We start from the raw sequence: 14,814 nt of genomic DNA on the forward strand, positions 1-14,814 counted from the left end.
AGCTGAGATTGCGCCATTGCACTCCAGCCTAGGCAACAAGAGCGAAATTCTGTCCCAAAAAAATAAAAATAAAAATAAGAGAAATCAAGCCATTCACCTCTGTTTGCTTAGTAAATAAAGTATATGATAAGAATGCATTGTATTCTGGCACCATGTTCTGTTCACAAGATTAGCTGTATTCACTTCAAAATGACCAACTTCTGTTGTTACTGGATCTGAACCATGAGTTCAGTCTCCGTTCTCTCCCAATGTCACCAGCTACTCATAACCAACATCTCCCAAAATTGAGCCAGTGGCTGTCAGAGAAACCTGGCAAGTGTTTGTCAGTAGTTCTTTGAGAAGGTATTCCCATTCTTACATAAGCAACTAAAGAGGCATGATCAACTGATGGTATGGCTTTAAAAGCTTTGTTCTAAAAAAGAAAAGTAAAGAAACAGCTTCATTCTCGCATTCAAATGAAAGAAACAGCATCTGGGTATCAGACTTTCTTGGAAATCCTGGGAGGGAGACTGCTTGGTGCTGCTTAGATTTGGTATTTGCTAATCATCCCAGGACTTTACCGGCCACAGGTGTCCTGTACTTGATCAGACCTGCCCTGCATGGGAAAAGGGGAAGAAGTCTAAGGAAAGACTCCCCATCACTGTCCTTTTTGTCAACATCCAGAAAGGGACCAATGCTCCAGAAAGAGCCTGGGGATGGTAAGACATGTCCATTCTATCTTTTCAATTCTAAGTCAATCAACAAGCAAGGCTTTTTTGTTTTTTTTTTTTGAGACAGAGTCTCACTCTGTCACCAGGCTGGAGTGCAGTGGTGGGATCTCGGCTCACTGCAACCTCTGCCACCTGGGTTCAAGCAATTCTCCTGCCTCAGCCTCCCGAGTAGCTGGGACTATAGGCGTGTGCCTCCACATCTGGCTAATTTTTTTGTATTTTTAGAAGAGACCAGGTTTCACTGTGTTAACCAGGATGGTCTCAATCTACTGACCTCGTGATCCACCCACCTCAGCCTCCCAAAGTGTTGGGATTACAGGCGTGAGCCACCGTGCCCAGCCACAAGCAAGTCTTTTACTTATTAATTGGTTAGTTGGTTGATTTTATAATTTTAGAAATTATAAAATACTTGTTTATAGTATTTTCAAATAATACAGAAATATATAAAGCAAAAAACTGAAGTCCCCAATTTATCACCTCACATTCAATTCTCCTCCTCAAAAATGATCAATTTGATGTTTGTTGTTCTATACTTTTTCTATACAGTTACAGTATGACTATCAAGCCTTTTATTTGTACTAGTGCTTTTGAAAAAAAATGATTTTATTTTATTTTTAAGACAGGGTCTCACTATGTTGCCCAAGCTGATCTTGAACCCCTGGGCTCAAGGTATCCTCAGGACTACAGATGTGTATCCCTGCACCTGGCTTGTACCAAGTGCTTTTTTACAAAGCTTGTTGACTTGAGCAAAGCATTGGTATTATCTTTTTAAACATTTTTTAAAAATATGCATACTTTTTGAGAAACAGTTTCATTCTGTTGCCCAGGCTGGAATGCAGTGGCGTGATCTTGGCTTACTGCAACCCTTCACCTCCCGGGTTCAAGCAATTCTCCTGCCTCAGCCTCCCGAGTAGCTGTGACTATAGGTGAATGCCACCATGCCCAGCTAATTTTTGTATTTTTAGTAGGGATTGGGTTTTGTCAGGTTGGGCAGACTGGTCTCGGTCTCCTGACCTCAAGTGATCTGCCCGTCACAGCCCCCAAAGAAATATTGAATTGTCAAAGATAGAATATCTTCAAGGTGTATAAAGTGATGATTTGAAATACATATACATTATGCAATGGTTACCACAGTCAAATTAATTAACACATCCATCACCACCCATGCTGTTCATTAGACCGCAGAACTAGCTCAGTTTACAACTGAAAATGTGTACCCTTTGGCCAACATCTCCCCATTTTTCCTACTCCCTACCCACTGTCAGCTTCCATTCAACTCTGCTTCTATGAGTTCAACTCTTTTAGATTCCACTTATAAGTGAGATCATGCAGTAAGTATTTGTCTTTCTGGGCCTGGCTTGAGATTGACCTGACTCACTAAGTGGGGAGTGAAGTCGTCTTTTCAGGCTTCTAGATTCCAGATCTAGAAGAGTCATTATTCCAGTTGCTATGCCTCTTGCAACAAAATTACTCTATAACTTTATGATTTGAAAAAATAGAGCATTCCTTTTGCTCACAAATGTCTATTTGGGCAGAGCTTAGCAGGGATAGCTCATCTGAGCTCCAACCACACACGCTGAAATCACCTGAAGTCTCACTCACTCCCAGGTCTGCTGGGTGCTGCCAGCTGGAAGCTGGGACCTTAGCAGGGACTGTCAGCTGGAACAACCACACATGGCCTCTCTATGTGGCCCAGGGTTCTCCACGGCATGGTGGCTGGGCTCCAAAGCTTCGCATCTTGAGAAAGAGAGAGCCAGGCAGAAGCAACATTGCTTTTTATAACCCAGCCTTGCAGAAGCCAAATGGCGTCTCATCCCTCTATGGCACTCTATTCATTCCACCCCTTAACTGGGAATGAAGAAAAGACTCCACCCCTTAACTGGGAATGAAAAGTTCAGGAAAGGCATGTGGGACTAGAAATATTAGAAATGCTGCTCTGGCCATTTTTTGAAAATATGATTTACCACATTCATGATATTAAATCAGGGCTATGACAGTTGATGCATTTCCTCTCTGTCACATGGGCTCTTGCACTGGAGTCCACTTAAACCTGGGAGGGGACTGTGACCAAGCTAAAAGGACGAGGACTGAGTTTCATCACGATACCAGACCTCTGAGAGGCTGGGGAAGGCAGGGCAGAAGAAATGAAGTAGAGTGGGGGGTGGAGGGAGCTGACAATAGCTTTCCCTTCTGCGATCACAGCTACACTGACCATTTAACATTCTAATAGGAGAAGGCTGGCGTTTGTTGCAGGCATTTTGTTTATAATTGAATCCCTCCATCTGAACACACAGGCAGCACAGTCCTGAGCATGGTACCAATATCGAGATTGATAAGGCTCATCACAGCTCAAGATTAACTATAAATTCCTAATGTGTTCAGGTAAGATGCATCTCTACCTCCCGGCAGACAGAGAGACAAACACAATGATCCATGAAAGAAAGAAACAGAGATGCTGCTCAAGTGAAATGAGCCTTGATATGTCACCTTCCTCACCCTGTGTTTTTGTAGCCATACCTCCAGACTTCCAGATCTCTGCCTGAGGTTTACTGATGGTTTCTTTCAGGGATCATTAAAAGTGATTTGTGGGCCAGCAAGGCTTTTGTTTTCCATGCTCAGGATTCAGTTTATAGAATGCAGCTTGGGAAGGGGTGTCTGGAGGACAGTCCCCATCCAGGAAATCTACTCCAGGAAGTCCAAGAGGGCTTCAGCAGTCCATCAGTGATCCGTGATGCTTGAGTGGGAGGAGTGATTCCATGGGGATGGGGTGAGGGTAGATGGGGGGCCCAGGAGGTGGCTATCCTCTCTACAGAAGAGGCCCTGAGACACAGGGCTTTGAGCAGCCTGCATTTAGGACCCTAGAGAAAGCAGCCAATGCTGCAGGGAGGAGAGTTCTTCCTCAGAGGACCAGGTCATCCCAGGAGCCTTTGGAGCATTTCCTTTCTTCCATGGCTGGAATCAGCTTCCTTCCCTGTGTGCCTCCTGGCCTTCTCTTTCCTCTTGGGAGGTATTTTCATTTACAAATGAATAGAACACTTGGACTTTGCAGATGCTCGGACCAGGTTACTACACACATGTCAAGCACCAAAGTGCTCTTTGAAGACACCAGGGCTCACTTTGGGTCGGCTTTGCACGCTAGGATGTACACTTTTAGATTGCCCATCCTCAGAGGGAAGCCTCTCTCCCCAGAATCCTCTAAGGGCAGAGCCAGAATGCCCAGCTGCCTAATTACTTTCTCTTCCTCCTCTCTCTCTATAATTTTAATCAGCAAAAATATTGAAAATGAGTAATTGGGGTTGAAAATAATGACAAACACTGCAATTACTTTTGCTCCAGCCTAATACTTGCACAGTACCTCCTTAATCCACGAAGTGATGCTGGTCCTTGTGTTTGTTTTTTTGTTTGTTTGTTTGAGGCAAGTCTTGCTCTGTTGCCCAGGCTGGGGTATAGTGGCACCATCTTGGCTCACTGCAACCTTCACCCCCCAGGTTCAAGCAATTCTCATGCCTCAGCCTCCCAAGTAGCTGGGACGACAGGCACACGCCACCATGCCTGGCTACTTTTTGTAGTTTTTAGTAGAGACAGGGTTTTGCTGTGTTGGCCAGGCTAATCTCAAACTCCTGACCTCAGATGATCCACCCAGCTCGGCCTTCCAAAGTGCTGGGATTACAGGCATAAGCCACAATACCTAGCTGGTCCTTGCATTTGTATGTGTGGGGCTTTATACTCATTATCAGAAATAAATCCCATTGCACTGTGTGGTTCAATCTCAGATCAGGGTCTCACTCAGAGAAACAGCCTAGCAGCAAAAATGTAAAGCAGATCTAATCTATATTGGTGCGACAGTCAGTTTTCTGTGCAACTTGGCTAGGCTGTAGTATACACTCAAGCATGAATTTAGGTGTTGCTGTGGGTATGTTGGAGATGTGGCTTTAAATCAAGGAACTTATCCTCAATAATGAGTTTGTGTGGGGGCGGGGGTGGTGGCTTATTAGTCAGTTAGGAGACCTTAAGAGTAAAACAGGTTTTCCTGAGGAGGAAGGAATTCTGCTTGAAGACTGCCGCATCAGCTCCTGACCCAGAGCTTCCAGCCTGCTAGCCTGCTAGCTTGTCCTGCAGATTTTAGTTGTCAACCCCCAAAACTGCATAAGCCAACTCCTTAAAAAAAAATATATATATATATTGCACATGTACGTACATGATAGATCTATATCTACATCTAAATTTCTCTCTCTCTCTTTTTTTTCTTGGAGACAGAATCTTTCTCTGTTGCCCAGGCTGGACTGCATGGTACAATCACAGCTCACTGTAGCCTTGACCTCCTGGGCTCAGGCGATCCTCTGACCTCAGCCTCTTGAGTATCTGGAACCACAGGCACACACCATGACTCTCGGACAATTTTTAAATTATTATTATTTGTAGAGGCAGCGGTCTCCCTGTGTTGCCCACCCAGGCTGGTCTTGAACTCCTGGACTCAAAAGATCCTCCCACCTCGGCCTCCCAAAATGCTGGGATTACAGGCGTGAGCCACCGTGCCTGGCACATATCTACCTCTCTATCTCCATTTTCTATCTCTATCTCTTTCTGATTCTATTTTTCTGGAGAACCCTGACAGATACAACTGGCATCTACTGAAAAAGAGTGAAGTGGAGCCAGTTCATAGTCCACAGAAAGGTTGATTGAATTTCCGTATCCCTCTTGTCACTGTGTTCTCCAAGCCCTAACCCCTGGCACCCTCTCTGCAACCTTCCTCAGTCACATCTCATTCCCCTGCCCTGAAGGCCTGTCTTGCCCTCTCCCCTCCTCCCCTCTGCTGGTCTCTCTTGGAGTCAACCCACGCCTTTCCCACAGAGACTGGCCCAGCCTGGTGCCACTGAATAGCTCTATCTGCCCAGGTGTGGGATGGAGAAAAAGGACAATGGGATTAAAAAAGCTGAGTAAAAAGGGCCTCCCTGGAGAATTTCCAACCAACCTGTGAGCTGGGAGGATGGGTGGGCCTTGGAAAGTTTGTGGCATTTGCAGTGGGGAGGAGCCTGGCCTTTCCTGTTCCTGGGTGGTGACCTAAAATTCAATCTGTAAGATGGGGGCCTGTTAACCAGAAGCCCTCATGTTTGCTGAGAGTCTTTTTCCTTTTCTCCCAATAAATTCTGTAACCCCTCACCCTTTAAAGTGTCTGCATGCCTAATCTTTTTTTTTTTTGAGACAGAGTTTCGCTCTTGTTACCCAGGCTGGAGTGCAATGGCGCAATCTCGGCTCACCGCAACCTCCGCCTCCTGGGTTTAGGCAATTCTCCTGCCTCAGCCTCCTGAGTAACTGGGATTACAGGCGCGCGCCACCATGCCCAGCTAATTTTTTGTATTTTTAGTAGAAACGGGGTTTCACCATATTGACCAGGATGGTCTCGATCTCTTGACCTCGCGATCCACCCGCCTCGGCCTCCCAAAGTGCTGGGATTACTGGCCTGAGCCACCGCGCCCGGCCTGCATGCCTAATCTTTCCAGGTCATGTGACAAGAACCTGGTTTTTTTCTACAACAGGACCTGCTGAGTGGACCAGCTATGCCTGTGTGTCAGGCAAAAGTGAGGGAAAAGGGCACTCATATCTTAGTTATTTTGTATTCTAATTAAACTTTCCCAAACGACTTTTACATTTGAATGATTTGAAAACTTCTCCTGAAATCTCCATAACAACCTATAAGGTTTTCCTTATAAAGTATATTGGTTAGTTATTATTCTTTTTTTTAAGAGGTTAGAAAGCCAACGATTAGAGAAATTAAACATTATGTCCATGAAATAGGTTTTACTTTACTTTCTTTCTTTCTTTTTTTTTGAGACAGAGTCTCTCTCTGTCACCCAGGCTGGAGTGCAGTGACGCGATCTCGGCCCACTGCAATCTCCGCCTCCCAGGTTCAAGGGATTCTCCTGCCTCAGCCTCCAGAATAGCTGGGACTACACGTACATGCCACCATACCCAGCTAATTTTTTTTTATTTCTTATTTTTAGTAGAGACGGGGTTTCACTGTGTTAGCCAGGATGGTCTCAATCTCCTGACCTCGTGATCTGCCCACCCCGGCCTCCCAAAGTGCTGGGATTACAGGCATGAGCCACTGCACCTGGCCTATTTTACTAATTATGAAGTTGAAGTTACAACCTAGGATTTCTGACCCCACCGCACTATGCTGACTCTTTAGAAAAGAGAACATACTTGGTTCACATTAATTTATTCATTTAACAAACATGCATCAAAGACTAGGGATCCAGTATGGACTGAATATAAAGGTGAAAAAGACACAGTCCCTGCCTTCAAGGAAGGAGAGTGGGAGCTGTTCTAGAGATGCAAACCCCCTTGGTTTCTCACCAGTTAGGAGAAAGGCAATTTGCAGAGCACCCTACCCAGGTGTCTCCTTCCGTCCACCTCCCCCTCCTTTCTCCTGAGACATTGTTGGCACAGCTCACCCCAATCTAGTGGCTGTGTGTGTCAGGGACCCCGCCGATCATCTCATAGCCCTCCATGAAAGGTGTGGAAGCAGAGGTCCAGAGACAATGGCATTCTGACATATGCACACACAGGCTATGGTCAGGAGGATTGCTCTGTGGGTCCTTGAGGACTGGGAAACCAGCCTTGGAAGGAAAGGAAGTCCAGTGTAAGAACATTCTCAGCAAACTGACACAAGAACAGAAAACCAAACACCACATGTTCTCACTCATAGGCGGGTGTTGAACAATGAGAATACACGGACAGAGGGAGGGAGCATCACACACTGAGGTCTGTTGTGGGGGGTAGGGGAGGGACAGCGAGGCGTGGGGAGGTTGGAGGGAGACAACATGGGGAGAAATGCCAGATATAGGTGACGGTGGGATGGAGGCAGCAAACCACCTTGCCATGTATGTACCTATGCAACAATCCTGCATGATCTGCACATGTACCCCAGAACCTAAAGTACAATTTAAAAAAAAAAAGGTGAAAAAAAAAAAAAGAATAACCTCAGGGCAGCTGGGAAAGAAGGCTCCCAAACTGTCTAGAACACCCTGGACTCTCCTTACACTTATTATTTCTCCTCCCACTTTTTCTCCTATTAGTTTAAAAGTCATTAAAAGAGATAATTAAAAACAGAGAAGATGATTTTCAAGAGATGTAAGAAGGGGACAAAAAGAATGATACAAGGCAATAAAATGGTTGAAAAAAGTATTTCAAAAGGATCAAATTAGATAACAGCAATTATAAAAAATGAGAACAAATTTGAAAGATTAACAATTAAAAATAGACAGCATGGCTTAAAGTATGAAGTCGTAATTAGTAGTATAAAACAAAATTGAAAGTACTGTTATAAATTAAAATTATAATTAATTATACATTTTAAAGATGAATAATTAAAAAGTAGAGATAAATAGCATTAAGTTAAAAACCACAGTTAAAATAATATTTTAGAAAAGATGAGTATACCAATAGAGAAATGGACAAAGAACATGAATTGACATATGAAGAAATACAAATAAAAATATGTATGTAAAAAATGTTCAACCTTGCTAATAATAAAATAAATGCGTTCTAAAACTTTGAGATATTGATTTCTGCTTACGTATTCAGCATCATTGGCAATACAGGAAACAACCATTGCATGGCCCTGAACCATAAATTATTTCAGCAAACAGAGGTTGGCAAGACACATGAGAGAGGTGACACTGTACATACTCTCGTCCTCAGTAATTTCATTGCTAGGAATTTATCCTAGGGGGATAATCATAAATATGCACAGTGAGTTGCCTACTAGAATCTTCATCAACATCATTGTTAAATATGTTAATATTTTAGTCCAGGCATGGTGGCTCATGCCTGTAATTCCAGTACTTTGGGAAGCCAAGGAGGGCTGATCGCTTGAGACTAGGAGTTCAAGACCAACCTGGCCAACATGGTGAAATCACATCTCTACTAAAAATACAGAAAAGTTAGCCAGGCATGGTGGCACATGCCTGTAGTCCCAGCTACTCGGGAGGCTAAAGTGGAAGAATCACTTGAACCTGGGAGGTGGAGCTTGCAGTGAGCTGAGATCATGCCACTGCCCTCCAGTCTGGGCAACAGAGCAAGATCCTGTCTCAAAAAAAAAAAAAAAAGTTAATGTTTTAAACTTAGAGAAAAAATTCCTGAATGCCCAATAGTAGGAAATTTGATAAATAAGATTTTTTACACAAAGGAATACTACATAATAATTAAAAATACTATTATAAAAGAAAATTTAATAACATGGAAAAGAGAATCACAATATATTAAGCAAAAACCCAGCAGGTTAAGAACAGTATGTACTATTAGATGGTCCCATTTTTCTTGAAGAAAAAAAAGTTTATGTGTATATATTATTAATATGTTAGAAATGTTTTTTTAAAATGGGTAGTGGGTATTTATAGGTGATTTTTATTTTCATTTTTTGAGATAGGGTCTTGCTCTGTCACCCAGCTGGAGTACAGTGGTGTGATCATGGCTCACTGTGGCCTTGAACTCTCAGGCTCAACTTATCCTCCCACCTCAGCCTCCTGGCTACCTGGGATCATAGGTGTGGGCCACCATACCTGACTAATTATTAAGTTTTATTTTGTAGAGATAGGATCTCCTGATGCTGCCCAGATTGGTCTGGAGCTCCTGGGATTAAGCGATCCTTCCATCTCAGCCTTCTACCTTGGCCTCCCAAAGTGCTGGGATTATGGCGTAAGCCACCGCACCTAGCTTTTGTGGGTGATTTTAATTTCCAAAGCATCCATAACTTTTCATTTGTCTACGTTTACTACAATGAACACGTTATTTTTTACGTGTTTAATATGCTAACATTACTCAAAAAGATTAAGAAAACAGGATAACAGTTTAAAAATAAGAATTCTGGCTGGGCACTGTGGCTGAGGCCTGTAATCCCAGTACTTTGGGAGGTGGAGGCGGGCAGATCACGAAGTCAGGAGATCATGACCTCCTGGACAACATGGTGAAACCCTGTCTCTACTGAAAATACAAAACTTAGGCCAACGTGGCGGCTCATGCCTGTAGTCTCAGCTACTTGGAGGCTGAGGCAGGAGAATTGCTTGAACCAGGGAGGTGGAGGTCACAGTGAGTTGAGATTGTGCCACTGCATTCCAGCCTGGGCGACAGAGCAAGACTTTGTCTCAAAGGAAAAAAAAAATTCTAAATTAAGAATTTAAAAATAGAATCCTCTTGAGTAACTTAAATGTATAAAACATATACAACCCAAATAGTATAGTATGAAGGGATTGAAAATATGATCAATAATATATTTTAAATCAAGCAGAGTAAAATGAACACCATCAAAATAACAAATTTATTGTTTATTGAGGTTTTAGTGAATGCCAGACAGTGTCTGTGCTAGGTGGTTTAAATACATTCAGTAAAATCAGTGTAGCGGGGTATTTCTTTATTGAAATGAATCAATGGATAATGAGGGGAAAAGGCAGAAACATCTGAAAAGGGCATTTCAGTCCTTATCACAGCCTCTAGAATGGACATTCATCTCTCCTTGAGAAACCCCATCTTCACAGACAAGTCTTTTTTTTTTTTTTTTTTTTTTTGAGACAGAGTCTTCCTCTGTCACCCAGGCTGGAGTGCAGTGGCGTGATTTCAGCACTGCAACCTCTGCTTCCCAGGTTCAAGTAATCCTCCCACTTCAGCCTCCCGAGTAGCTGGGACTACAGGAATGTGCCACCATGCCTAGCTAATTTTTGTATTTTTAGTAGAGATGGGGTTTCACCATGTTGGTCAGGCTGATCTTGAACTCCTGACCTCAGGTGATTCACCAGCCTTAGCCTCCCAAAGAGCTACCGTGCCCAGCCAAACACCATGTCTTAGGAATAAATGATTTTCCTTCTGCCATTCACCAGCCATCAAGAATCAGTACATTCAAATAATTCCTCAGGCTCTAACCCATTCTGTATATTTTTGTCTCTGGTCAGTGCCCTACGAGATCCCCCTAACCCGTGACCCAGTCTCTAACCTCCCCCTAACCTCCTACCCAAGAAACCAAAGGGATCAAGTATTCCTGGCTTTGTGCAATGACCATCCTATGCTACTCCAAAGGTTGGGAAAATCTGGGTGACTTTGTCACACAGGAGAGGTGTACACATTTATCAGTAAGTATGCTTTATGTGGCAACTTGTGGAAAACACTCAAAGACAACCACTTCTCTGATATTTATCACCAAAAATTAATTTTGCCTGTTCCTTCCTCTTTAGTGTAGTAGTGAGTAAAACAATAATAATTTTGCCTGTTCTTAAACACCATGTAAATGGCCTGTATTCTTCTATGTCAGGCTTCTTTCGTTCAACATTATGCTTATGACACTCAGCTATGTTGTCCAGTATAGCAATAGTTCATTGTTTTTGTAGCAAAGCATTACATTCTGTGAATATACAATTCATGTATCTATCCTACAGCTGATGGACATTGGGGCTATTTTCTGCTTGGGGCTCTTGTGAATAAAGCTGTAATGAATATTCTTGCACATGTCTGTTGGTAGAAATAAACATTCGTTTCTATTATGTGCATCCCCAGGAGTAGAATTGCTGGGTCATTAGCTAATGAATTGAATGAAGCCAGTACTCCTTTCCCAGTATTCCCACGGGGAAGATGTATTGCTTCATGCCAGGCTCAGGTCACCCCATATCAGAGGCCTGCATTGCCACCTCACAACTGTGCACCATCCCTCCACTTAACAATCATGTTTGCCACAGCTCCAGCAGCTGCTGCAGTATCCTTTATCCAGCACCAAAGTCCTGCACATAGGGCTCATGAGGGCAGTTTCCCATGAGCGAGAACGTAAGGTGGTGGCAAAGTACTAGACAGAATGCTTGGAGATCTGGAATCTTGCCAGGCCCTGATGGCCTCGGGCAACTCACTCAGCCTCTCTGAGTCTTGATTCTTTCATGTGAAATAAAGAGGAAGGTTAGATGGTTGTTAAGGTTGCTTCCACTTGAAAGTCCCATGAGTTTTTGTTTTTGAGATAGGATCTTACCATGTTGCCCAGGCTGGAGTGCAGTGGTGCTCACTGCAGCCTTGACCTCCTAGGCTCAAGGGATTCCCCTGACTCAACCTCCCACAACTGCACCACCACACCACCCGAATTTTTTTTTTTGTAGAGAGGAGGGGTCACTTTGTTGCTCAAGCTGGTCTTGAACTCCTGGGCTCCAGCAACCCTCCTGCTTCAGCCTTTCAAAGTGCTGGGATTACAGGCATGAGCCATTAAGCCTGCTCCCTGAGTTCTTTTTCTTTTTCTTTTTTTTTTTTTTGGAGATGACAGTCTGGCTCTGTTGCCCAGGCTGAAGTGCAGTGGTGCAATCACAATCTCGGCTCACTACAACCTCCAACTCCCGGGTTCAAGCAATTCTCCTGCCTCAGCCTCCTGAGTAGCTGGGATTACAGATGTGCACCACCACGCCTGGCTAATTTTTGTATTTTCAGTAGAGACGGGGTTTCGCCACGTTGGCCATGCTGTCTCAAACTCCCTATCTCAAGTGATCTGCCTGCCTTGGCCTTCCAAAGTGCTGGGATTACAGGTGTGAGTCACCACGCCCAGACCTGGCTCCTTGAGTTCTAATAAAAGCATTGCATCATACCAACTCTTGTTCCAGGCCAAAGGTTGGAATCCACTATGCTTTGGAACATGTGAGTAAAACAGAGTTTCACTGGAGTTGAGAGGCTTAGGATGTGCCCACCTTGGGTGCCTCCCTGAGCTGCTGCAAAAGTAGAACCAAATAAGGCAGCACACTCAGGTGAGGACCAGCTGTGTAGAATGTGTACTTAGGGACATTGCTACACTATTACCATCAGTAAACAGACATTTCTCTGCCTGTCCAACATCACAGCAGAAATGCCCATATAACCTTGATGCATTTTAAGCATTTGTTATTTGGAAGTAAAGAGGCTAACAGCCTGCATTTCAGAAATCTCTCAAGCTCCATGACAGGTAGATATTGTTAAAAGGTTAGGAGAATGTCCCTGTGCTCTCAAATAAAAATGGCTTGAAAATTCATCAAGGCCAGAGGAGCCATTCAGGAGAGATGACAGATGGAATGTTTGTGCTTGTTTAAGGCATGGAGATGAGAAATGAGTCTCTTCTGACTTGGTATCTGTTCATCAGAGATGATCACTCTAAATCCAACACAAAGGAAATCAAAAGACCTTGGGACTCTGGCAGGGCTTGAGTTTAGAAGATATAGGAGCTGGGCTCAGTTTGCTTTTTACTCTGTGCACACTTTTCCCTACTCACTGCCATCCCTTCCTCTATGTCCTTAGACTCAGTATTTCAGCCATTATATGTTGATGAATGTAAAATGGGGAGAGAAGAAATAAGGTGTCAGAGAAAAAAAAAAGTAAAACTGAAAAAAACAAAGCAGAAGAATGTCCAGGAAAGGACAGAGAGTGGCATTTTAAAAACCTGCTGCTAATTTGGTGAGGCTTATGAATAAACTAGAATAAACTTTATGCCAGAGGTACCAAAAACTCTTCCTGGTGAACTGCCAAGTTATGACCTGTGTATAAAATTTACATTAGCTATCTAGCATTAAGTGATGTCTGTTAAACTGAACAGATCACCAGAGTCTATCCTAAGACATGGCGTGGCATAGCACATACAATTTACCATGAACAGGGACTTAGTAGCAAAGTGTATTAGTCTGTTCTTACACGGCTAATAAAGACATACCCGAGAGTGGGTAATTTATAAAGGAAAGAGGTTTAATTGACTCACAGTTCAGCATGGCTGGGGAGGCCTCAGAAAACTTACACTCATGGTGGAAGGGGAAGCAAACACATCCTTCTTTACATGGCAGCAGCAAGGAGAATTGCTGAGCTAAAGGGGGAAAAGCCTCTTAAAAGACCATCAGATCTCCTGAGAACTCACTCACTATCACGAGAATAGTATGGGGAAAACTGCCCTCGTGATTCAATTATCTCCACCTGGTCCCACCCTTGACACGTGGGGATTATTACCATTCAAGATGAGATTGGATGGGGACAGCCAAACCTTATCACAAAGGTACTGTTAGGTGAAAGCCAAAGATAGATGGAGTGTTTTCTAAAACATGGGGGAGGTCTCTGCCTCATGATTTTACTAGACACACGGGCAGTACAGTGAATCAGTTCTACTTGATCAATGTACTGAATCACTTGCTCATTATGGCTACTAAAGGAAGTAGTAGCCACTATGTGATTCATGCTGTAACTGTGGATATTTTCAAAGACACATAGTTATACTGTACTTGTAAATGCCTTTTAATTATTGATGACATGTTTTATGCCATTTTGAGTTTTTAATCTTTTCAAGTGTACTGCTCAAAATTCTTGTATTCAAAATATGTCACATAAGCACAGGTGCATGTACCTTCATGTGTGCTCACATACACACACACATACACACACACACACCACTGTTTTAGGGCTTTATTGTTTTTATATGATTCCGTATATAATAATTGGTGGGAAGAGTTTTAAAACTGATGTTCTGTTATAGCTTGTCAAATATGTCTTAGTCCATATTTTCAGAATGTCCTCATATTGATTGCACTACCCAGGAAGCACTTTTCAGTGATTTTAATTGGTTTGTGATAACTATGGCAACTATATGTCCTAGATTTTCTAAGATGATCCTGATTTCAAGGACTGATTTTATTGTCTCTTTAAGTTCACGAATAATAGAGCAATTCCTTCAATTTTTGGCTCAGAAAACATGATCATTAGATCTATATTCTATTTTGGCACAGGTCATAGAATCCAAGTGCTCTACTGTGCAGCTAGCATTCTACTCAGAATTGCTGGGGAGAGGGCTGTGATGAAGAGCACAGTGATTAGCTTTTCTAGCTGGGGACCAGGAATGGGTCTCTCTCCTCCCTAGCCCTCATTATCCCATGTCATGTTCTTTCTATTTTTACCTCTGCTTCTCATCCGTATCTTTCTACTCTCCCACCAAGAATGGCAGAGACAGTCAAACGATGTGTGAAGGAGTGGCAGAAGTGAGGTCTCCAGGACTAGGCTTTTTCCTACTTTTTGTTTAAAGTTGGGATTGAAAATCGGCATATAGACTGTAAACCTTCTTCCCATCTTGAGACTTCTGTAA

This window comes from Aotus nancymaae, unplaced genomic scaffold (genome assembly GCF_030222135.1).
Source record: "Aotus nancymaae isolate 86718 unplaced genomic scaffold, 86718_ANA_hifiasm-v0.15.2.pri h1tg000002l, whole genome shotgun sequence".
NCBI classification, from domain to species: Eukaryota; Metazoa; Chordata; class Mammalia; order Primates; family Aotidae; genus Aotus; species Aotus nancymaae.